At 37.3% G+C, this 25,387-nt stretch overlaps 1 protein-coding gene across 2 annotated transcripts in view; it reads left to right on the forward strand.

Moving 5' to 3' along the window:
* Positions 1-10,682: 10,682 nt before the first annotated feature.
* Positions 10,683-25,387, forward strand: part of Pik3c2a (phosphatidylinositol-4-phosphate 3-kinase catalytic subunit type 2 alpha) — a 121,674-nt gene continuing 106,969 nt past the window's right edge. For both annotated transcript variants that reach the window (XM_027942301.2, XM_071616366.1), the window contains exon 1: positions 10,683-10,770. The gene's annotated coding sequence lies outside the window, so the exon portion shown is untranslated. The remainder of the gene's footprint in view (positions 10,771-25,387) is intronic.

Genomic DNA, 25,387 nt, shown 5'->3' on the forward strand with positions numbered 1-25,387 from the left:
ATTTTTCCAAATGAATTTTATGACTGCTTTTTCTATTTCTGTGAATAACATTAATGGAGTTTCAATAAGAATTGCATTAAACCTGTATAGCAGGTTTGATAGTATGGCCATTTTGACAATATTAATTCTTCCTATCCAAGACTATGGGGGATCGTTCCATCTTCTAAGGTCTTCTTCAATTTATTTCTTTAGTGTTCTGTAGTTTTCATTGTAGAAGTCTTTCGCATCTTTTGTTAGATTGATTCCCAAATATTTTATTTTTTGTGGCTACTGCAAATGGAACAGTTTCCCAATTTCTCTTTCAGTTGATTTATCATTCACCATACATTTCAGTTAATGTGTAGTTCCTATACATCAATGTATAGAAATGCAATTGATTTATGGGTATTAATTTTATTTCCTGCTACTTTGCTGAATTTGTTTATGAGTTCTAGAAGGTTTTTGGTGGCGATATTTGAGTTTTTCTAAATATAAAATCATGTCATCTGTAAGTAGGGATAGTTTGAGCTCTTCTTTTCCTATTAATATCCCTTTAATTTCATTCTTTTGCCTAATAGCTCTGGCTGGAGTTTCAAGGACTATGTTGAACAGAAGTGGTAAAAGGCGGCCTACTTGTCTTGTTCCAGTTTTTAGAGGCAATGCTTTCAAATTTTCTCCATTTAGAATGATGTTGGCCTTGGGTTTAACAATTTTTCCAATGTTGAGATACGTTCCTCCCTGAGCCAGTGGGATTACTGGTATGTGCCACCACACCTGGCTCTATTGAGTTTTTAATTTGGTTTATTGATTCCTTCATAGTATCAAAAACTACCATTTCTCGTTTTTCTAGTGTTTTGAACATGAATGGATGCTGTATTTTGTTAAATGCTTTTTCTGCATCTATTGAGATAATCATGTGATTCTTGTCTTTAAGTCTATTGATGTGGATGAATCACATTTATTGATTTTTGTAATTGAACTAACCTTGCATCCCTGGGATGAGCCCACTTGATCATGATGCACTATCTTTTTAATATGTTTTTTTTTAAATGTGATCTGCCAGTATTTATTAAGAATTTTTACATTTATGTTCATCCGTGATATTGACCTGACGTTTTCTTTCCTTGATGTTTCTTTGTCTGGTTTTGATATCAGGGTGATACTAACTTCACAGAATAAATTTGGAAGAGTTCCCTCCTTTTCTATATCATGGAATAATTTGAGGAGGATTGAGTTAGTTCTCATTTGATGATCTGGTAGAACTCTGCAAAGAACCCATCTGACCCTGGGATTTTCTTTGTTGGTAGGCTATTGATGGTGTCTTCAATTTCATTGCTTGAAATTTACCTGTTTAAGCTTTCTATGTCCTTCTGATTCAATTTGGATAGGTCATGTGTCTCTAGAAATGTGTCAATGTCGCCAAGATTTTCTATTTTATTGGATATAGATTTTCAAAATAGTTTATGAATACTGCCTATATTCAGTAGTGTCTGTTGTGATATTTCTGATTTCATTGCAAATTTTAGTAATTTGAGTTTTTTCTCTTTTTCTCTTCATTAGTTTGGCTAAGGATTTATCAATTTTATTTATTTTTTCAATGAATCAATTCTTTGTTTCATTGATTTTTTGAATTTTCTTGTTTAGATTTCATTAATTTCTGCTTGATTTTAATTATTTTATGTCTTCTACTGGTTTTGGTCTTGATTTGTTCTTTTTTTCCCCTAGGACTTTAAGATGTAATTTTCAATTATTTATTTGATGACTTTTTATTCCTAAATAAGTTCAGTGATATCAATTTTCCTCTTAGAACCATCTTCATAGTGTCCCAGAAATTTTGATATGTTGCATCACTATTCTCATTTACCTCTAAACATTTTTTTTTATTTTATCCCTGATTTCTTCTGCTATCCATTGGTCATTGAATAGTGTATTATTTGGTCTCCAGGTGTGAGAGGAACTTCTATTTTTTTTTTTAAGAGAGGGAAAGAGAGAATTTTTTAATATTTATTTTTCAGTTTTTGGCGGACACAACATCCTTGTTTGTATGTGGTGCTGAGGATCGAACCCAGGCCGCACGCATGCCAGGCGAGCGCACCACCGCTTGAGCCACATCCCAGCCCCTCTATTTTTTATTTTATCATTTATTTCTTCCACCAGGCGACCAGCACACTGGTTTCATTAAAGAGGTTTGTGGCATAAAAGTTAACTAGTGAGATCAAAATAAAACACATAGACTCAATTACCTTTTTCTATGACCAGGTCCGGGCCGGCTCTCGCCTCTCTGGCTCACACCTTGAACCACTGGGTAGGGCAGCAAGGCTTACTCAGGGTTAGCAGGAGAGAGAGAGCGAGCACACCAGGGAGTGGCCTTTTATTGGGGAACAAGAAATTCAGGGGAAAATTCCATCCAATGAAGGTCGAGGCGGGCAGCATTCCAAGGTCAGGGTCAGTGATTGGCCTCAGGGTCAGTGGTCAGTCACACCTCCACACGGACAGGCTCGCGCACCTGGAGAGGATGGGGAAAGCTCCGACACAGTTTAGCCAGAGCACCTCACACCCAATCCGGGAGGTGCCCAATCACGTGCAAGAATGGCTTCCCACAATTTCTAAATTTTATTCCATTATGATCTGATGGAATGCAAGGTGCTATCTCTATTTTTTGTATTTGCAAAGAGTTGTTTTGTGGCCTATTATTGTATGGTCTATTTTAGAGAAGGTGAATGTGCTGCTGAGATGAAAGTGTATTCACTCAATGATGAGTGAAATATTCTATATATTTCTGTTAAGTCTAAATTATTAATTGTATTTTTTTAAATATTTTTTTTGTTTTAATTAGTTACACATGACAGAACAATGATCTTGACATATCATACATTTGAATCATATTGTATTTTTTTAGTTCTATAGCTTCTTTCTTTAGTTTTTGTTTGGAGGGTCTATCCAGTGATGAGAGAGACATATTAAGGTGACCCAGTATTATTATTATTATTTTTTTTGTGAGAGAGAGAGAGAGAGAGAAGAGAATTTTTTAATATTTATTTTTTAGTTTTCAGCGGACACAACATCTTTGTTTGTATGTGGTGCTGAGGATCGAACCCAGGCCGCACGCATGCCAGGCGAGCTCACTACCACTTGAGCCACATCCCCAGCCCAATGACCCAGTATTATTGTGCTGTGATCTCTTTGATTCTTTAAGTTGAAAAGGGTTTGTTTGATATCTATAGATGCTCTATTGTTTGGGGCATAAATATTTATGATTATTATGTCTTGTTGGTGTATAATCCCTTCAACCAGTATAAAATGACTTTCTTTGTCCCTTGTTATTAACTTTGGCTTGAATTACACTTTATCTGATATGAAAATAGAAATCCCTGTATTTCTATTGAATATAGGTCCATGTGAATGACCTATCCCTTTACCGTCATTCTGAGATATCTTTTCCTATGACATGAGTCTCTTGGAGACAACATATTGTTGGGTCTTGTTTTTCTATCCAATCTGCCAGTCTTTGTCTTTTGATTGATGAGTTAAGGCCATTTACATTCAATGTTATTATTGAGAAATTATTTTTAACACCTGTCATTTTGATTTACTTCTGTTTTTAATTTGAATTAGTTTATCCTTTGATTGACTATTCTTCTAGTGTAGCTCCTACCTTTGCTAGTTTTCAATTTTATTTTTCATGTCTTCTTCATGAAATATTTTATTGAGTACGTTTTGTAGAACAGGCTTTCTAGTTGTGGATTCTTTTAACTTTCATTGTGGAATGTTTTTATTTCATCTTCAATTCTGAAGCTTAATTCTGCTGGGTATAGTATTTTCTTTCAGAGCTTGATATGTATACTATTCTGAGACCTCCTAACTTTAGGGTCTGGGTTGAGAAATCAGCTGAGATCTAAATTGATTTCCCTCCAAATGTACCCTGTCATTTTTCTCTGGGCAGCCTTTAAAATTCTATTATTCTGTATGTTAGGCATTTTCATAATGCTTTGTATGAGTCTATTGTAAGTTTGTATATCTGGGATCCTGTAAGCCCTTGTATTTGTTCCATTTCATTCTTAAGGTTTGGGAAATTTTCTGAAATTATTTCATTGAAAAGATTGTGTATTTCTTTAGTTGTATTTCAGAGCCTTCATCCATCTGAATAAATCTTACATTCGGACTTTTTGGGTTATCCCATATTTCTTGGAAGTTCTGTTCTGGGTCTATTAACATCTTTGCTCCATGGTCAACTTTATTTTTAAGATTATATATTTTGTCTTCATTGCCTAAAATTCTGTCTTCTACTTGGTCTAATCTGCTGGTAATGCTTTCCATTGAATTTTTTTTGTGTGTGTGTGTGGGGAATTTGGGGTTGAACTCAGGGGCACTTGACCACTGAGCCACAACCCCAGTCCTATTTTATATTTTATTTAGATACAAGGTCTCACTGCATTGCTTAGCGTCTCACTAAATTGCTGAGGCTGGCTTTGAACTCTCAATCCTCCTGTCTCCCCAAGCCACTGGGATTACAGGTATATGCCACCACACCTAGCTCTATTGAATTTTTAATTTGGTTTATTGATTCCTTCATTTTGATGATTTCTGATAGATTTTTTACAGATTGACTCTATCTTTGATTTTTTTGTAGTTGTAGATGGACAGAATACCTTTATTTTTATGTGGTGCTAAGGGATTGAACCCAGTGCTTCACACATGCTAGGCAAGCACTCTGCCACTGAGTGATAGCCTCAGCCCCAGAACCTCTATCTCTTTATTGAAGTTATCTTTCACTTCCTGTATTCTCTATGATTTTGCTCCTTACATCATCCTTTATATTTCAGATTAGTTTAACTGTGTACATTCTAAATTCTTTCTCTGACATTTTTTCCACTGTGGTGTCCATAGATTTTGTTATTGAAGTATCTTGGTTTGTTTGGGGTGATTTGTTTCCTTGCTTGTTCACGTTGTTTGTGTCTCTATCCACCTAAGAGTATGGATCTGAGGCAGTAGAGTTCTACCTGTGGACTTTTAGTGTCCCTGAAGATTTCCAGTACTTCACTACTTAGAGGGAGACAAAAAATAACAACAGTCAGTGAAATAATATACAACATAAGCCAAACAGTACTGCTATGACATCTGCAATGCTAATTGTCACAATAAAAAAAATGATGTGATCAGTTATTGCCACAGTAAAAACTAAGTTTGCAAAAGGTTTAAAATTTGAATGGTGGATAGGGACATAACAGAAGTTATATAGGATGTGATGATTATAAGAGAGGAGAAAAAAATAGAAGTAAAAAATTTAAGGAAGAGTGAAAGTGAGAACAATAGAGATTGGCTATTAGCAAAAGAAAGGAGAGAAAGAGAATCAATGTAAATAGATAAGCAAGAGAAAACATATGTAAAGTAAAAATTGTAAAAAAATAAAAATAATATAAAACAAAACTGAAATATATTAATCAACACCCTAGTCCTCAAAATACTGATCCATGAAAAATAATTGGCTTCAAAAATGCTATAAATGAAAAGCAAATATGAATATGTACAAGTGTCCATGAACCATTTAGGTCACAATTAAACAGAGAAAAGAAAAAAGAGGAAAATAATTAAAATTAAAATAAAAAATAGATTTCAATAAAAATTTAAAGAGTTGTTTCCATTGGAGTTCAAAAGATTTTCAGCAGCTTTAGGTGGGGTGGGCTGGTGTTGTATGCCTGTCTGCTCCACCCTCAGGGTGGGGTTCCCAGAGAGGGGAAATTCCATAAGCAGAGTTCCTGGATGTGGAGTTTAGGCTAAGGTAGGCTCCAGGTTCTTTGTTGAATGGTGATTGGTCTGAAGATTTGACCTCTGGGTCCCAGCAATTGCTGGTCAACACTGGAAGACTGCATCCCAGGATCTCTCCTGGGTTCCACTTGTGTGATGGAGGAGCCAATTTTTAGTCCCCTCTGTTACCCATGGACACCAAGGTTCCTGGTCTTTTGGGTTCAGTCTCCTTATTCAATCTCTCCCACCTCTGCACTTTTGAATTCTCAGCCAGGTTCCTCTCTCCCAGCAGGTCCTTCAATTGGCTGGATTGTGGGTGTAAACCCCTCTCCAAGTTTGATTTTCTCCTGGTCACTTGAGCACACTCTATGTCATGCAGTGTGGGTTTGGCAGGCCTATATTTTGGGCCAAACTCATGTTTGTCAGGAATTGGCTCCCCGAGCTGCTAGCCCCCAGACTATGGCTGCAATATGGTTCCTTTTCTCCTCCAAGGGCAGCTGGGAGAGATGCAGCTTCTTTCCCACACAAGGATATTGTGTAGCACAACTTTCAGTTTAGTTGCGCGATGTCTTTTATCTCTAATATCCCTATACCCAGACACAACTCAGGCTGCCGGTCCCTTTAATTCCCTTATCTTTCCAGTTTGCTCACAGATGGACCACTCTGGCTGGTGCCTCTAGTCATAGCCACAGCAATGGCACTGGGGATTTCTTTCTTATTTTATTATATCCAATTTCATGAGTCCCTGGTCATGAAATTGGATATAATAAATTGAATGCCCAGTATTAAATCCTAGTAAAGCACACACTCACCCTTTTTCTTTCTCATCCATCTTGCTGAGAAGCTGCCTATCTGCTTTCTTGGTTTCAGAGCATGGAGCAGCCAGGAAAGCGACCTTCTCTATTCCACCATCTTGAAAAAATCTTTTACCCTCATTCTTTCTTTCTTTCTCTTTATTTTCTTTCTTTCTTTTTTTTTTGGTACTGGGGATTGAATCAGGGGCACTCAACCACTGAGCCACATTCCCAGCCCTATTTTGTATTTTATTTAGAGACAGGGTCTCACTGAGTTGCTTAATGCCTCGCTTTTGCTGAGTCTGGCCTCAAACTTGTGGTTTTCCTGCCTCTGCTTCCCCAGAGCCGCTGGAATTACAGGTATGCACCACTGTGCCTGGCTCTTCCCCTCATTCTTAAGATAAAGACCTAAGTTGATTCTTACCACTGCCTTTGAGGCCTGGTATGAAGTGTTTGTCTCACTATGACATTTTAAAAGCACTTCCCAGCCGGGTGTTGTGGTAGATGGCTGTAATACCAGTGACTCTGGAGGCTGACGCAGGAAAATCACAAGTTTGAGGCCAGCCTCAGCAACTTATATCTCTCATACTCATAATAATCATAATAATATCACTTCCCCCGTATTCCCAGTATAACACCACCATTGGTCTTTCAGTTCCTCTGCTGAACCATGTTCCTTCCCCCTCACTCTCTTTGCACACACTGTTCCTTCTGCCTGGGATACTTTTCTCTCCATTCTCACTCAATTTCTGCTCATTGTTTAGGTCTCAGCTTCATGTCATGTACTCAGAGAAGGACTTCTTTCCTTCCATTCTAAGTAGAAGAAAAACACTAATTTTCCTTCACACTGCTTATCACAAAGAGATTAAGTGATTGCTTAGTTAGGTGTTTAATGTTTGTCTCCCCTATTGGACTCTAAGCTCTATGAGAGCAGAGATATATCTTGTTTACTACTCTATTCCCAACACAGAGCCTGGTGCTTGATATATAGAAAGTAGGGGCTCAATGCATTTCTTTCTCTCCTTCTTAAATCAATTAAAGGCAGATAGTTCCCTTTCTTTTTACAAGTTTCATATCCTTTCATCATTTACACATTTCTTGTTCTGTGTGTCATTTCTCTTAGGTAATGATTTCTGAGGGGTTGAGACCACAACTTTTAAATTGTGTAGTGTAGTATCTAGCAGAATCCTCCTATATTGTGGGAACATAGCACTGGGGAGGGAAAGATGAACAGAACTTATTAATAACCTCTATACCTGTTAAAATACCCTTGGCTTATTAGGGGCAGTGTGAACTTAAAGAGTCTGAGCTGTGGTTTGATCTCTGCTCTACTATGTAATAGCTATGTGGCTTTGGGCAAGTTACTTTCCTCTCTGGTCCTCAAATACCTTAACTATAAAATAAGGATATAATACCACCTTTCTATTAAGGCTGCTGGAGGGATTCAATGAGATAATACTCTCAAAGACCTAAAACAGGGCCTGGTCTTAGGAAATCTCAACAAAATGTTAGCCACATTTTAAAACCTGTGGTTAAAAAAAGAAAAAGAAAAAGGTTGCTGGTTTCTCATTTGGTACTGGAAGAAGCTTGAGAATAGTTATGGTGGTGTGAAGTTCTCTGTGAGAAGTTAGAGTTGGAACACTTAAAAATGTAATGCCTCCTCCTCCTCAATCTTTTTCCCTACAACCAAGTCAAACCTGAGGACAGTGGGAGAGAAAAGAAAGGGGATAAGTGGGGCGCTAGCTATGTTCTACTTGGTTCTAAATAACAGCAGTGCCAGTTTTTACCTTCTCTTGGATCTGTGTTCATATTGTTTAACATGCTTCTTCACAAGCCATTGCCAGACAGATGAGGCATGCTAAGGGAGGGCTACATGTTCAGATTCTTGACACCTGACAATTTGCAAATGCTGCTTTCTTAGAATCTGGAGGGTCATCAGACTCTTCCTTTTCATTTTATTGGTACCCTTCTAATTAATAGATCTTACTAAATAAGGGCCATCCAAAAGCCATTAAAAAAAGCAAAAACAAAAACAAGTCAGAACTGCAACAAGGAACTGATTCAAAGACCAGGGCCCTTTTTTTCCCTCCCCCTGGGATCCAGAAAATATTTCATTAAAAAAATAAAAGAGATACAAAAAAGTCAAATAGTTAATCTTCCCTGAAGACTCAGTGTTCTCTAAAGGCCTCTTTCTTCTTTCCTGAAGGCACACTTAGTTCTCAAGCAGAAGGTAGGAAACAAGCCCGGAGATAGTTTTCCCCACCCCTTTTAATCTTGTGAAAGAATGGCCAATTCCAGAAATTCCTCCTTTGATCAGAAGATAAAGCAGAACAATGCTGTGGAGCCAAATAGATTCCTAAGGGACATTCTTCTAGGGTGTGGAAAGTTTGCAAGAGCCTGTATACAGAAGGTCTCCTGGGTTTGGTGAAAAGTTAGAGTAGGTGGACAGGAGGTAGTTACCACAGCCATAAATTGCTTCTAGGCTTCCTCAGAGAATAATAGGGCCTTTTCTTTCTCTTTTCAGATGGAGGTCTCCCTGTGTTGCTCAACCTGGTCTCAAATTCCTGGATTCAAGTGATCTCCTGCCTCAACTTCTATGTAGCTAGACTACAGTCACAGAATAAAAACTACATTCAATTTTCCCATCTCCAGGGAGGTGTAGGCATGTATATTACAATGAAAGGAGGAGAGGACTTCATCTACTCCACATTATCCCTACCCCCTCTTAAAAAGATAGAAATAGCTGGACACAGGGGCACAGACCTGTAATGCCAGCAGCTCAGGAGGATCACAAGTTCAAAGCCAGCCTCAGCAAAAACTGGTGTGAAACCCTGTCTCTAAATAAAATACAAAATAGGGCTAGGTATGTGGCTCAGTGGTCCGTGCCTCTGAGTTAAATTCCTGGCTACAACCCCCCATGCCCCTGACAAAAAACGTTTTAGAGATCCCCTTATCCTTGCCCCCCAAATAGAAGCAGCCAATTGGCTATTCCTTATTCTTAAACTAGTTGCATAGTGTGTCCTCTTTGATGGGGAAAGAGGTAGTGAGAACTGCAACCTAAATCAATATGCCACATTACAATAAAATTTTGGAAGGTACTGATTCCTTGCTTAAAGAACAATCATTATACAATGCTTTTTTCTTTGTAAAAACCTGGACATGGTGGCTTGTGTCTATAATCCCAACTACTCGGGAAGACAGCAAATGTGAGGCCAGCCTGGGCAATTGAGCGAAACCCTGTCTCAAAATAAAATAAAATAAAATAATAAGGGCAGGGGGTATACCTCAGTGGTAGAGCATGCTTGTGGTCAATCCCAAGCATCGCACAAACGCAAACAACCAACTAACCAACCGCTAAAAAACCAAATTTGAACCGGAAGGCAGCCAGCTTCACGATTTGTAAAGTGGGGACAATTTTCCAATCTGCTTCACCTCATTATGTGAACAGTCGAGGGCTGAACACTTCACAAGCTTAATCTCATTGAGTTCTCATAAGAAGGTATCTCTATTATGGAGTTTGGGTGTGGAGATATTTTGTAATACAGAAAGCAATGTGGCTGTGAGTTATTGTCGGGCTATCTTCCTTACCTAGCTGTGGCCAAAGACTAAATGAGACACTAACGTGAAAGCACTTTACACGTGATGGGTTACAAATTACACACTCCACAGCACCTCATCCACTGTGAAGACTAGGTAAATGGGGGTTGGAGTGAACGATTTTGTCTTGCCTGTACGTTTCAGTATTCCAATGCAAACTAATCTCACCGGGGGCCCGGGGCCACTACCACAATTCTGGGAGCCGCAGTCCGAGTAAAGGCAAGCGCGGAGTCCTGAGAGGGAGCATAGAAACAATAGGATACTTCGATGCCCGAGACGCTTGGCCGGGCTTCGAATGCCAGGTCGGAGAGGGGGCTGGTTGAGGGGTCCAGCGAGCTAGCTACTTGCCCAGGGGTTGCACACAGGGAAGTCCAGGGCCAGTAGCCAAAAGCCTCAGCACGGTAGCTTCAGCCTCACCGGACGCGTCCCGGCCCCGCCTACCACCTCAGGTAGGCCACGCACAGCAGCCAATCCGCAAGACGCCTGGGCGCGGAGGGCGGTGCTTGCCTGCCGGAAGTGACGTGATGTGCTTGGCTGGCCGCGGAGTCCGGCGGAGCTTTCGGCGGCGGCTGAGTTAGCCCAGGGAAAATGGCTCGGACCGTGGCGGCTGCGACGGCTCGAGTTGCAGTGGAGGGACAGACTCAGGCAGCGTGAGGTGAGAAGTGGTCGTAGTAGCCGGGGCCAGTACCGGGGTACATCTTGAGGCCGGTACGGGGGACCCTGCCCTCCGAGGGCGCAGTGGGATCCCGGGATGGGAGGGTCCCTTGCCGCCGCCCCCAGACCGCCGGTGGCCGCCTCTGACGCTCCGTCCGGTACTCTTGGCGCTACCCAACTCGACTCACATCCCTCCCGGCCTTGCTTCCACTAAGGCGGTTGCCAACGTCCCGCGGGAGGTGCGAGGGGCCCGCGTCTCTACCAGGCCCCTTTTGTCGGGAGCGAGGGTGCGCTGGGGAGTTAGTTTTGACCTGAGCGGGAGGGAAGGCCACCTCCTGGTCCCTAGGGACAGTACTGGAGCCACAGTGTCCGGTCGTCTTCTCTTATGAAGTTCTGGCGAGTGTGTATGTGTTGCATTTCTCAGTTATGGCCCCTTTCCCCTCCTGTCCCAACTCGATCTTGGGGCTAATGATTCTTTTTCTTCTCCCGGGATCCCCCTCCCCCATCCTGTTCCCTTTTTGTCAGAATCCACTTGCTTTGGAAAGGCACTATTATTTGTGTATTTAGCGCATCATCCTTCTGGGAAAGCGCAGTTAGATTAAAAATATTTGCTTAACTGCTCCTGAGTCGTGACAGAAGAACAATAAATAATTAAAGAATAAAAACCATACTTATTTTTCTCGCAAAATTGTTTGGCTTTGAACACGAGATTCTTCAGCTATAGATTTTTTTTTTCCCCCGGAGGGAACAGAGATTGAGGAGGAAAATGAGGAAGGAGAAACTAAGTGAGGAGGAAAGCCTGGATATAACCTGAAAAGAGAGCCTAGGGTAATTCGGTTTGTTGGCCTGATGGAAATTGGAATTTTAATTATATTTTTATTTTAAACAGCGTTTGAATTGAGGGAAACTCTTTGAACACGATTACTTATTAAAGAAGTATCCTAACACCTTTCCAGGTGGGTTTCAGGTCCTGTTGGAAAAATCATTTAGTATATTGGATTAATATCAAAGACCACAAGAAGGAGCGGGAAAAAGCAAAACTGTTCTTAGAGGAATGATGAAGACATAGTATAATGAGAGAAGACTACACAGAGGTCCAGGAACACTGATTCCAGGGGAGACTTTGTACCTTTGCCTCCTTGGAGGCCTTTAGCAGTCCTGTCATAATTGGACTTGGTGCTGTTATTCACCGTTGCAAATTAGACTGAAGAGTTTTAGTTGAGATGTACAAACTTATGAAGATATTTAAGACAGTGTTTGGATTCTGAAGCACGTTATAATATTGAGAAAATAGAGATTTATTACCTGAAACTTGATTTTAAAAACAATTTTATGTATGTACAAAACACACAGAGCTTCCACCAATCCCATAATTTTGTGCTAAATTAATAAATATAAAGCAAATTCTTTTTCCGTATGAAAATCTCTGCTATTTTGTATGCATGTTGCTTGCATGCTACTTCCTTACAGACAACATATTTTAATGTTTTTATCCATAGGTTTCACACTTTTTTCAGTTTCAAAGAATATAAAAATTGGCATGCTTGCTTTAGGTATTTCAGAAACTACTATAACTTAATGTGTTTATTATGTGTATTACGATTCTTTGTTTCCTCTGCCATCAATAAGTTAAATTTTTTCATTTAAATTGCTGCATCAGTTTCCATGTCTAGGAATCTTTCCTTAATCCAACACATTGTTTTGCACTGAGTACATTCATGAAGTGAACTTATACCTAAAGTGAGTGTTGAATTTCCCAGGAACTCACAATTCTTATCCGAGCATCAGGCTAACCTTTCAAAGCAATAGTGGTACAAGCATTTTTTTTTTTTCTATTTCTTCCCCTCTCCCCCCGCATTATTTTAGTGGTGCATTATAGTTGTACAGAATGTTGGGATTTGTTGTCACATATTCGTATATGCACACAGTATAACAATAGAATTTTGCAATATCACTCCCCAGTATTTTCCCCCTCCCTCCACTCCATGGTCCCTTTCCTCTATTCTGCTGATTTCCTTTTCTACCTTATCATTTTTATTTCACTTAACATAGTGTTCTTAAATTCCATCCATTTTCAAGCAAATGACATGATTTCATTTTTATCACTGTATAAAACTCCATTGTGTATATATACCACATTTTCTTTATCCATTCATCCATTGATGGACACCTAGATTGGTTCCATAGTTTGGCTATTGTGAATCGTGCTGCTATAAACATAGCTATACATGTATCACTATAGTATGATGACTTAAATTGTTTTAAGATCAATACTGAGGAGTGGTATAACTACATTATAAGGTAGTTCTGTGCCTAATCTTTGAGGAGCCTTCGTACAGATTTCCATAGTGGCTGTACAAATTAATAGTCCCACCAACAGTGTAAAAGTGTTCCTTTTTCTCTACATTCTCTCCACAAAGCATTTAAAAAAAATGTTTTGTAACTGTGTTGCCTTTTTTTTTGGTGGTGGTGGTGGTACTGGGTGTTGAACCCATGGCCTGGCACATGCACATCCCCATCCCTATTTATTGATTTATTTAGTGACAAGGTCTCACTAAGTTGCTCAGTCTGGCTTTGAATTTGCAATTCCCCTGCATTAGCCTCCTGAATAGCTATATGGCATTATAGCAAACATGTGCTTCTGTGTCTCGCTATAATATTCTTTTGATGATAATAATTTTTATACTGGGAAATATTCTTCTAGGTGTCTTTTAGTTTGTTAGTAAGACTGTGGTTGAGACTGAAAGCAATTCCCATGCTTAATTAGACAAGATAAGTTTGTCAAAAAAATTTAAACTAAATAATGCCTTTAAGTTTGTATTGATTGATGATTATACTTTATACTACAAGTCAGTAGTCTTGTGCATTTATGTGTATTTTGTATCTTTGCTTTTCTCTGTAGTCTGTTTAATGATACCCCCCAATCCTCACCGCTATGTCCCCCCCACTCTTATTCCCCACCCCCTGCCCTGAGGATTGAATCCAGTAGCACTCTACTTTTACCACCGTACTACATCCCCAGCCCTTTTTATTTTTTATTCTAAGACATGTTCTTACTAAGTTTCCCAGGCTGGCCTCAAACTTGTGATCCTCCGCCTCAACCTCCTGAATCTCTGGGATTACAGGTGTGTGCCACTATGCCCATCTTGCAGTTTGGTATTTCTAAAATAATAGACTCAACAAGACTGTGCACCTGGACATTTTAGGCAATTAAAAATGAGATTTATACAATTTTAAACCACTTTTTGGATTTCTTAAAATTTTAAATTTAGCTTCCTGGGTGTAAAAACAAGTCAGTTTTAAAAACACTTTTTAATAGATTTGAAAGCAGTTATTGTTGGCTTAGCAGACAAAAATGCATGAAGAGGCTGGTGTGGTGGACCACACCAGTAATTCCAGCGATTTGGGAGGCTGAAGCAGGAGGATTCCAAGTTCAAAGCCAACCTCAGATACTTAGATCCTGTCTCAAAATAAAAAATAAAATATTAAAAAAGAAAGAACGAACAAAAAGAAAATGAATGAAGATACTATGTAACTAATATTCTTACTATTAAAATAAGAAATAAAGCTTTCTGTTTTAGTCTTAGGGTCTAGTAGTTAACATTAGTGATATGAAAAAGTAATTGCAATGTTGATTCACTTTATTGCTGTGTATGGAGTTTAGTTTAAAAAAAACACTAGAGGCTTAATTAGACAAGATAAATTTGTCAAAAGAATTTAAATAATGCCCTTAAGTTTGTATTGATTGATGATTATTCTTTAGGTAATGTTCCCCTCATCTGTTAAGTCAGTAAATAAGTAAATATTTTTATTTTCTTGAAGAAGAAAATGAGATCCAAAAATGTTGTAACTTGTTTAGCATAATATGTAAGAGGTAATGCTTGAACCCACATCTACTAGACCCAGTATTCTTTTCATTGCATGTCTTCATAATGGCTTTTGAATGTTTAGTCATATAGCACATATCAGATTTTTGGAGTGTGTGTTAAAGAATGAGCAAGTTCATATACCAGCTAGGAGAGACCAACTATAATCCATATAGCAGAAAGTACTTAAGGTATAAAAAATTGTTTATAGGAAAGAAAAGATGTGAGGTATACTTTAGTGTCATTGAAAACAGATGAGAGTATATTAGGAAAGATATTTGAAAAAGAATTTAGATCTTAATCTGTTACTACAGGAAGAAGAAGGGGATGAAATTTCAAGGTCAGAGTTATTTAATGTGCAGGAAATGACTTTGGGGGAAAATTAGATAAAGGAAAAAAATATAGTTTTAAGGAAGGATTTACAAGGCTTATTTCAAGCAATGGGACAGGATAGAAGTGAAGATGTGAGAATAGACCTCTGGGTACCTATGATCAACACTTTTTATTATTTGGGTGATTCAGGAAATTTTATTTCAAGGCTATGAATCCATTGTGGCTCTAGTAGTGAGGTAGACAAATTGTCAGTTTACTGTCAGAAAATACCAGTAGATGCGGGAAGAAATTAGGTATTATTAAAATTCTGTGGAATGAGAGGAAAAAGCAAAGATAAAGTCCTCTTTTAAGGGGCTGGGGTTGTGGCTTAGCGGTAGAGCGCTCTCCTAGCATGTGTGAGGCCCTGGGTTGATCCGCAGCACCATATAAAAATAAATAAATAAAATAAAGGTATTAAAAAAAATTCTCTTTCAAGATAATAGTGTATGGGAAATGAATGAGAGGAGACTAGAGGGAAATAAATGTAAGTTCTTAATGGTAAGGTGGAAAAAACTGTGAATATTGATGAGAGAGAGAAATCTACTTTATTTAGAAAATGCTGGTCTAATTAGGAAATAAGAAAACACTTTTTTCAAATAGTCTATTAATAGTTTTTGGAGTGATTCAAAACATACATCTTCCCAAGATAAGCTCTGAAGGAGACCTGATTATTCCTGTAAACAAAGCCATAGTGTATGAGTAGACATAATTACATAGATTTATTTGCTAAGTTACTTTGCTAACTGCTCTTTGGCTCCAGGGAATATGGAATAACCTACTTTAATCTGACTAGATCTAGTAATGACAATTATTAGACTAATTCCATGTATGTCAAAATGCTTATGTAACACTGCACTTTTTAGTTTTTTTTTTTTTTTAATCTTTTTTAGGTCAGACTTAGATACAATTTACATATAAAACTCATTCATCTTGGGCTGGGGTTGTAGCTCAGTGGTAGAGCGCTTGCATAGCACATGTGAGGCACTGGGTTCAATCCTCAACACTACATAAAAATAGAATAAATAAAAATATTATGTCCATCTACAACTAAAAATATTTAAAAAACCAAAAACCTCGTCTATCTTATGTGTACAGTTCTGTGATTTATGGGGGACAGTTGTGTAACTGTTTGCACCACAATTAAAATATAGAATGTTTCCATCACTTTCGAAAGTTTTTTTTTTTTTTTTTCCTTGTGGGTATGGTAGTGCACTTCTATAATCCCAGCCACTACTAGAGACTGAGGCAGGAAGATTGCAAATTCAAGGCCAGCCTTGGCAACTTGGCCAGATCTTGTCTCCAAATAAAAAATGAAGAGGTCTGGGGATGTAATTGTATGCTTGCCCAGGTGGGTTTTGGAATTCATGTGCTCAAGGGATCTTCCGGCCTCTGCCTTCCAAGTTGCTGGGACTATAGGCGCATACTACCATGCCTGGCTCAAAACATTTCTTTATGCTGCTTTTATAGTCAGTGCCTTCTATTCACCTCTAGTCCTAGCTGATTTGTTTTTATCCCTATTTTGCCCTTACCAGAATGTCAATAAATTATCATCATATAGTATGTAGTCTTTTGATTTTGGCTTCTTTCACTTAGCATGATGCTTTTCAAATGAAATAATATACCTCTTAATAAACTTATTTAGAAATTTGTGAAATTTTAGACTTAGAGAAAAATTGTGAGGATAATACAAGAGAATTCTCATAAACTCTAGAGCTAGTTTGCCCCTTCCTGCTTTACCCCCCCTTGACCTCTAGATACCGAGGATTGAACCCTGGGCCTTGTAAATCTAGCTCAATGCTTTGTCACTGAGCCACATCCCCAGCCTGTTTTTTAAATTTTTGTTTTGAGACAGAGTCTCTCTAAATTGCCCAGGCTGGCCTCAAACCTGTGCTCCTCCTGCCTCAGCCTTTGAGTAGCTAGTATTATAGGCATGCATCACTGCAACCAGCCAACTATCACCACTTCTATCTCTACATTTTTTCATCCCTCTAGACAGAAACTTTGAACCTATTATCATTAACTATCTATTCCCCTCTCCCTCCTTCCCTTGATAATCATTAATCTACTTTCTGTCTCTGAATTTTCCTACTTTAGATATTTCATATAAGTATAATCATATCTGACCTATTGACCCTTCGTGTACTTAGCATAATGTTTTCAGGGTTCTTCCAAGTTGCAGCATGAAAAAAAGCATTACTTTTTTTTCTCCTCTTTCTACCATTTTTTTATTGGTGCATTATAGTTGCAAATAATGATGGGATTTGTTGTTATATATCTGTACATGTATATAATATTGTATTATTACTTTTTATGATTGAATAATATTCCATTGTATGTATGTACCAAATTTTGTTTATCCATTCATTGATGGATACTTGGTTTGTTTCCATCTTTTGGCTACCATAAATAATGCTGGTGTGAGAGTATTATATTGATATGTTTGTTTTTAGTTATTTTGGATATATATCTAGGAGTGGAATTTTGGGGTCATGTGGTAATTCTGTGATTAATTTTTTGAGGAAACACCAAAGTGTTTTTCAGAGTAACTGCACCTTTTTACATTCTGTCAGCCAAGTATGAGGGTTTCAATTTCTCTATAGCCTTTCTACTGCTTTGTATTTTCCTTTTTTTAAAAGTTACAGTCATTCAAGTAGGTTTGAAATACCTCATTGTAGTTTTCATTTGCATTTCTCTAGTAACTAATGATATTGGGCATCTTTTCATATGCTTTTTGGCAATAAACTGCCTTTTTTAGTGATAGGAACATACAGATATTTTTAGATATATGTAATTTTAAATGTTATATACTATTTTTAAGTTGCTAAGGTTGGCCTTGAATTTACAATCCTACTGCCTCAGCCTCCCTAGTTGCTGGGATTACAGGAATGTGCCACTGAGCCTGGCTGTGTACTATTTTTAAATGCTTGTTATGCATTTTTGTGTGCATGCGTATAAGATTTTATTTAATCTTGAAAACACTAAGAGGTATTATCTGTGCTTTAAAAATGAGAAAACTAAAGACCAAATAAGATTAAATTGCTTAGGATCACACAGTTAATAAGAGTGATGTCCAATATTTGAGCTTGGGTCTTGCTACTACATGATTTTTGTTTTTATCACAGTTTTATGAAACTACCCATTTCATGCAAATTGCTATCATGTTAAGGTTTTTTTAGTCATATAAATTGATGGAGTTTGGAAGGAGGAAAATTCCAGGAGTATTCATGTCAGTTTTTTAATGTTTTGGGTTTCTTTTCTTTTTCTTTTTTGGAACCAGTGGTTGAACCCAAGGGTGCTTAACCACTGAGCGACATCTCCAGCCCTTTTTTATTTTTTATTTTAAGACAGAGTCTTGCTAAGTTACTTAGGGCCTTGCTAAGTTGCTGAGGTTGGCTATTTTGGATTTTTTTAATTGAAACTCAGTTTTATTTTTTTTCCTATCTTTAGCCATTTTGGAAATGCAGATATATACCATAACAGCATAAAAGCTTTACTGTTATTTGTCATGTTGGAATTGTGGTAATGTCAAACTATATTTAATGATTCATGTCAATTGAATGAACAATAAAGTAGTCCAAAGTTCAGTAATTATCTCTAAAAAATAGTACTTTTGTTGAGACTGCGTCAGATTGAAAACTACTTGGTCAGCAAAATGCCTTTCTGTAGGAGTCTTCTTTTTGCGTCTTTATCTTCTTGTCCTCCTCCCGATCACATATAATGATACACAAGCAGACAAAGGAGGTTGTTCTAGATCTATTCCATTTGTGAATCTTGCTTCTAAGGGCTCAAGGTGGAATAATGATTACTAATACTTACTAGACTACAGTGTCGCCATTGCTTTTTGTCAAAATATAAGAATTAAGCTCTTTATTAATGTATTTGTAGCACTTGCACAAAGCATTATCATAATAATAGAGCAGTACTGGAAATTAAAGAATGGAGTGGAAACTGGCTAATCTCACAGTCTTTAGGCTGTGGAAAAGCTTGGGAAAATTCTCCTTAGCTTTTCCCACGTCTCTTTTTATGTCCTGGTTGTGAGTCCAATTTCATTTTTTCTCTAACTATACTGTTAAGAATAGTATCCCCCCCCCACTAATGATTTTTTTTTCTCCATTTCATTTGCTGTCTAAACATTTGTTTACTTGTTTGATTCAAACGACTTCTTAATATTTCTGCTAAAATCCTTAGTATAAGTCATTATTGGTTCTTGTCTCTTTGTTACCTTTTAATTCATCTCCCAGTTTCCACTTTTGTTTTTCTGTTTGGACTTCCACAGAGCAATCTTTGAACAATATAAATCAGATCATGTGAACGTAAGTAAAATCCACCTTTGGCTTCCTGTTACATCTAATAATTAAGTTTATTAGTGTCTCCCCACCCCCTCCCATTCTAATTGAGAAATGGAGATTTTAAGATTTTTTTTCCCCCCAGGGAGGGTTTGTTTTTGATAGTTGAGCTTGGAAATTTAACTATTATTCCTCCTCCTTCCTTTGCCCTCCCCTTCACCCAGGGGTGGGTGCCTTACCACTGAGCTATATATATCCCCAGCCGGTTTGATTTTTTATTTTAAGACAGGGTCTCACTAAGTTGCTTAGGACTTAGTTAAGTTGCAGAGACTGGCTTTGAACTACTCCTGCTCAGCCTTCTGAATTGTTGGGATTACAGGCATGTGCCACTGCACCTGGCCTTATTTTTAATAAGGTTCAGTGCTTGACCACTGAACCACATCCCCAGCCCTTTGTATTTTTTATTTTGATACAGGGTCTTGCTGAGTTGCTGAGATTGTCCTTGAACTTGTGATCTTCCTGTCTCAGTCTCTTGAGTTGTTGGGATTACAGTCATGCACCATCCTGCCCAGTTCTATATTTAGTAGTTTTTTAAGTTGAATTTCTCTTAATACCTTTAGACTTAAGAATATAAAACTTTTTCAGATATAAAGCTTGATTGAATAGGAAAGCTGATTTCTAAGGAAGTAATATTCAGAAATGTCAGCTTCTAACTCCAGAGGGAAAACTATTATATCAGAATTAGTTTTTTATTCAAAGAACTACGAAAACAGCTATTACATGGAGTAGTTGGCTGAATGTTTAAGTCAAGTAATATATTTGCTATGTATGGTTGACTAGTGATAACCTGTAATAAATAAAATTATTTTTCAGTGACAATTTTTAAATTATTATTATTCCTTGGATATTTTCTTCAAATATTTCTTTGATTCAGTTATCTTTCCTTGTCCTTCTTGGACTCCAAATGTGTTATGTTAGACCACTGTCTAACAGAGACAGTGTTAGACCACTGAGAACTCAGATATGTGGTTCTCTCAAGCCCCCAGCCTCTTTCCTTTTGTTTCAATTTGATTATTTCCAATTGTTGATGTGTCTTTAGGTTACCACTCCTTTTTTTCTGCTATTAAATCTCTCTAATTAATTTTTCACTTCTGAAATATTTTTCCCTTCTAGCATTTTTAAAAAAATAATTTCCATCATGGCTGAAATTCCTCACATTTTTATATGTTACCCATCTTTTCTAAAAGATCATTTAGTATCTTTATCATAATTATTTAAAGACTCCTTTTGAATGATTCCAACATTTGGGACCATCTTTTTATCTGCTTATTTTCAATGTTTCTTTGACCTTGGGTCACATTTTCTAGCTTCTTTCTATCATAATGTTTGATTGTATGCTAGTCAACTTACATAAAGCAATATTAGAGCCTGAAGTTTACTTATTATTTACTTAATATATGTCTTCATGGCCTTTATTCTGTCAGGTGACTAAATTGAATAAGCCTGACTTAAAAAGTAAAATGAGAGTCTGCCTTTTTTTCCCCCTTTTTTTCAGTACGGCCTCTTGCATGCTAGACAAGCGCTTCACTGGTGAGCTGCAGTCAATTTTATTTTAAGGGTCTTGCTGTGTTTCCCAGGTTTTGCTTCGAACTTTCAATCCTGCCATCTCAGCCTCTAGAGTACCTTGCGCCATTGCCCTGGCTTAAGTCTGTCCTTTGTTGTAGCTTTAGTTTGATTCACTTCACTGTGTTCAAATATTTTGGGGTGAGGAATTCAATCCCTAGTATGACAAAAACAAACAACAACAACAACAAAAAAAACACTCTGTCGCAGAATTGTGACTTTCTGTTCAGCAGGATTTGGGATCTGAACCTTGACATGATTTTAGGGATTTTTATTTTGCCGCCTAGCTGGCCAGCTTTTCAGATCCCTGGTAAATTCTCTTTGTGTAGTTCTGCTTCCTGCCTGTGTCTTAGGAGCTCTGCCTTGCTGTCCTTACCCTAACCTCTGGAGGGCAGCTGTTTTACATTCTGTGAAGGCCTACAATGCTATGGAGACTTTCCTTAGCCCTCCTGTCTCATCTTAAACTGTGATAGCTGAAATGTTGTGCTATTAGACAAATTTCTCTCTGTTCACCTGCTAGTCCTCCTTGGAAGATGACTGCCTTGGACGTTTGTACTACAAGGGGATCTCTTTCAGTTCTTGCCATATCCCCAGATTTCAATGTGCTACCTGTGTAACATTGTTAAAACCTTTGGGAGAGTTGGTGGGTGGAAACAGATTTGTTCCATACCTCGGGCTCTATCTAAGTCTTTATCCAGCATTTTGGAACACTTAGCTACCTCTTCTACTCTTAAGAATTATCATCCGTTATGCCAACCTATATGTGGCTGTTAAAAAGTCTGGCTTATTTCCTCTCATCCCTGTCTGCAGTGCATGTCTTCTTTCTGCTGCTATCCTGGAGAGGAGAGTGGTGGTGGGCCTTTCTCTCTATGAAGGATATCACTTTCTGAAGTTTAATTCATTAGTTTTTAAAATTTTTATTTTTTGTGTCCTTTGCTCTCTGATGTCTTAAAACTATTAGTGTTTTAGTTTATTTAGCTTGTTCTTTGTTGTTGGAGTGAGAGTGACAATCTCTTGCCATGTTGGATATCCTAATAAGTGAAAATTATGTTACACATTTATCACTTTTGTTTTGAATTAATAAAGCATTCAATGATGAAAAATTTAAAAACTCTACCAAAGTTTAGAGACATTCCCCTACCTGCATTTTTAGATCATTTAGTATTTCCTTATTTTCATTACCTCAGTCTTCTAAAGTATCTCTTCCTTTCCATCTGTGCCTCTGATTGTATACTTTCCCCTTTTTTCTAATGCCTAAGCTGGTATTTATCTTCTGTCTTTATCTCCTGATTTTCTTCCCTTCAGCCTACCAGATGTTGAAGGCCTTTCCCATTTTAAATACCTTACATCATGGCCTTTTTACCTATTTAGCTTTGTTCCCTTTATTGTCAAAGAAGTGAAAGAATAATTTGTTCTTTTTATATGTAATTCCTTATTTTTCCTTTAGTTTTCCATGCTTCTCTAAAACTGCTCTTCAAAAACCACTAATGCATGGAGGGAAATGAGGAGTAACTGCCAGTGGGTAAAAGATTTCTTTTTTGGAGAGATAAAAGTATTCTGAAATTTTGGGAGTAGTGATGGTCATATAGTTCTTTGACTATCCTAAGAATAACTGAACTGTATTTTAAAAGGGTGAATTTTATAATAAGTGAATTATATCTCAGTAAAGCTATTGCTTAAAAAAATCATTGAGCAATTCTTAGACTTAGTGTATTTTTTTCCTGTCCTCATTCTGTGTCACTTCTTTTTAATTTCTTTCTTTAAAAAAAATATTTTTTTTGTAGTTGTAGATGGATACAATACCTTTATTTAATTTATTTATCTTTATATGGTGCTGAGGATCGAACCTAGGGCCTCACATGTGCTAGGCAAGTGCTGTACCACTGAGCTACAACCCCAGCCCCACTTCTTTTTAATTTCTGACAGTACTGATCATTTTCTTCTTCGAACATTTTATTCTCTGTATTACTCTGACATCAACCTTAAAACCTTTGTTATTTTCCTTCAATCTCCTTTTTCCTGCTTAAGTATTAGTGACTCTCGTGATCATCCTCTTGATACTTTTTTCATTCTCTACATTTTTCCAGGGCAATCTTACCTGCTTCCATGACTTAAGGTATTCAGCTCTACATATATACTGTTTAAAGATTTATCTCTAGCCAAATTGCTGTTGAACCCAAGGCCAGTATTTCTAATCCCCAGGCAGATATGAACTGTATTTTTCACAAGTACTTCTTGGTCTGATTCTGACCTTTTGGTCTGATTTTGATCTTTTGGAGAAAGAAATTGATGACTTATTATTTGGCATTTTCAAGATGGTTTCCAAATACTTTAAATGAAAATAAATGCAACAAGAGTGGGTTAAAAATTTACATGCTGTATCTCTTAGGATAAAATACTCATTTGAATGTATTCTTCAGTATATGATAGGTTTTTTATTTTTGGTAGTACTAGGGATTTGAGCACTGAACTACACCTACATCTTTTTAAATCTTTATTTTGAGGCAGGGTTTAAGTTGCCTGAGTGCCTCAAACTTGGAATCTTCCTTCCTCAACTTCCCAAGTTGGTGTACTATGCTAAGTATCTGATAGGCTGTTAGAGCCCCACAGTGAAAATTTCCTTCCTAATCTGGTCCATATTTGATTTGATTTCATTTATTTGATTAACAAATACTTGAATGAAAGCTTTTGAAATTGTTCCAGGTCTAGGGTGTTGGGGATGCTGCAGTGAATCAAACAGATAAATCTCAGCTTCATGAACTTCACAGTCCAGAGAAAAAGGATCAACAATAAAAATACACAAGTAAGCTGGGCACAGTAGCAAATACCTATAATCCTAGAGGCTTGGGAGACTGAGGCAGGAGGATTCCAAATTCAAAGCCAGACTCTGCAACGTAATGAAACGCTATCTCAAAATAAAAAATTAAAAGGACTGAGGATGTGGTTCAGTAGTTAATCACCCCTGAGTTCAATCCCCAGTACCAAAATAAATAAATAAATGTTGTGTGTGTGTGTAAAGATGTAATATCATGGCTGGTATTAAATGCTAAGGAGGAAGTAAGTATAGTTTTGTCTTAAACCTTTCAGATAAGGGATACTCAATCTGTAGTTTGACTCTTGAAATTTGATCTTATTATTCTTTTTCTTATTGTGCTGTCTAGGGTTCTATAGAATGTTGATGTAGGGCCAGATGTGGTACCACACACCTGTAATCCCAGCTACTCAGGAGGCTGAGGCAGGAGGATCTGAAGCTCAAGGAATTTAGAAAGGCCCTGTCTCAAGAAATAAAAAGGGCAGGGATACGGCTCAGTGCTTTCAATCCACAGTACCTCAAAAAAAAAAAAAAAAAAAAAAAGAAAGAAAGAAAAAAGAAAAAAAAAAGCTGAAGTGTCATTGGCATCCTGTTTTTTTTTTTAAGGCACAAAGGAAAAACTCTCAAGATTTTGCCATTAAGTAAACCTTCTTGCCTTGTCTCATATATGAGCTTTGTGTGTGTGTGTGTGTGTGTGTGTGTGTGTGTGTGTGTTGGGGGAACACCTCACATCCAGACCATAACACCTAGCTTTCATTTAAAGTTAAAAACTGTACTCTTTTTTATGTACCTAACACATTTTTTTTTTTTTTTTTTACAATGAATACTTTTTTCCTTTTCCTGTGTGTTTATTATCAGTTTGGTGTACAAGTAGGTTTAGTGTAGTTTAATTGTTTTGTTTCAACAGAAGTGAGGATAATAAGCATCTTAACTTTTCTGTGAACTGTTTATTCAAGCTGTTTTTCTACAGGATTGCTTTTTTTTTTTAAATTTAATAACTCTTTTGTTATATATTAGGAAGATTAGTTCTTTCTCTGTAATCTGAGTAGCAAATGTTTTTTCTTGGTGTGTTGCTTTCAATACATCTATGGTTAAATTACTTTTACTTTTCATCACCTAAAACAATGCCTGGTACATGATATACATCCAGTGAATATTTATTGAAGATGTGAATACATTCTGTGATTTATTTCTTTTTGTCATACAAGTTATTTGTTAAATGTTTATGTACTTAGATACAGTGGCACACACCTGTAATCCCAGCAGTTTAGGAGGCTGAAGCAAGAAGATTGCAAATTCAAGGCCAAATTCAAGTCTGAGTAATTTGGACACTGTCTCAAAATAAAAATAAAAAGCATGGGGGATATAGTTCAATGGTAGAAGGTCCCTGGGTTCAATCCCCATAGTACACAAAAATAAATAAATAAATGAAAGTATAAAAGCCATAAATGGGACTGGGGATGTAGCTTAGTGGTAGAACACTTTGCTAGTGTGTGAGAGGACCTGGATTTAGTCCTCAGTTCTGACAACAAACAAACAAAAATCCAGAATGGTAGGCCTTATTTAAAGTCTGTAGATTATTCAGGGGGCTTAAATAAGAAGAAATTTTTGTTCTCAAAAAAACAAGGGCTGGGGTTGTGGCTCAGTGGTAGCATCCTT

This window comes from Marmota flaviventris, chromosome 9 (assembly GCF_047511675.1).
Source record: "Marmota flaviventris isolate mMarFla1 chromosome 9, mMarFla1.hap1, whole genome shotgun sequence".
NCBI lineage: Eukaryota > Metazoa > Chordata > Mammalia > Rodentia > Sciuridae > Marmota > Marmota flaviventris.